The sequence below is a fragment of the Panthera uncia genome, chromosome X (genome assembly GCF_023721935.1).
Source record: "Panthera uncia isolate 11264 chromosome X, Puncia_PCG_1.0, whole genome shotgun sequence".
NCBI lineage: Eukaryota > Metazoa > Chordata > Mammalia > Carnivora > Felidae > Panthera > Panthera uncia.
This window is the reverse complement of record NC_064817.1, coordinates 62,219,841-62,221,016: the sequence shown is the minus strand read 5'-3', so window position 1 is coordinate 62,221,016 and position 1,176 is coordinate 62,219,841.

Below are 1,176 nucleotides of genomic sequence, written 5' to 3'. Positions count from 1 at the left end.
TCCAAGATAGATCATATACTGGGTCACAAAACAGCCCTTCATAAGTTTACAAGAATTGAAATTATACCATGCATACTTTCAGACCACAATGCTATGAAGCTTGAAATCAACCACAGGAAAAAGTCTGGAAAACCTCCAAAAGCATGGAGGTTAAAGAACACCCTACTAACGAATGAGTGGGTCAACCAGGCAATTTGAGAAGAAATTTAAAAATATATGGAAACAAATGAAAATGAAAATACAACAATCCAAACACTTTGGGATGCAGCGATGGCAGTCCTGAGAGGAAAATGCATTGCAATCCAGGCCTATCTCAAGAAAGAAGAAAAATCCCAAATACAAAATCTAACAGCACACCTAAAGGAAATAGAAGCAGAACAGCAAAGGCAGCCTAAACCCAGCAGAAGAAGAGAAATACTAAAGATCAGAGCAGAAATAAACAATATAGAATCTAAAAAAACGGTAGAGCAGAACAATGAAACCAAGAGTTGGTTTTTACAAAAAAAAATTAACAAAATTGACAAACCTCTAGCCAGGCTTCTCAAAAAGAAAAGGGAGATGACCCAAATAGATAAAATCATGAATGAAAATGGAATGATTACAACCAATCCCTCAGAGATACAAACAATTATCAGGGAATACTATGAACAATTATATGCCAACAAACTGGACAACCTGGAAGAAATGGACAAATTCCTAAACACCCACACTCTTCCAAAACTCAATCAGGAGGAAATAGAAAGCTTGAACAGACCCAGAACCAGCGAAGAAATTGAATAGGTTATCAAAAATCTCCCAACAAATAAGAGTCCAGGACCAGATGGCTTCCCAGGGGAGTTCTACCAGACTTTCAAAGCAGAGATAATACCTATCCTTCTCAAGCTATTCCAAAAATAGAAAAGGAAGGAAAACTTCCAGACTCATTCTATGAAGCCAGTATTACTTTGATTCCTAAACCAGACAGAGACCCAGTAAAAAAAGAGAACTACAGGCCAATATCCCTGATGAATATGCATGAAAAAATTCTCAATAAGATACTAGCAAATCGAATTCAACAGCATATAAAAAGAATTATTTACCATGATCAAGTGGGATTCATTCCTGGGATGCAGGGCTGGTTCAACATTCGCAAATCAATCAACGTGATACATCACATTAATAAAAGAAAAGAGAAGA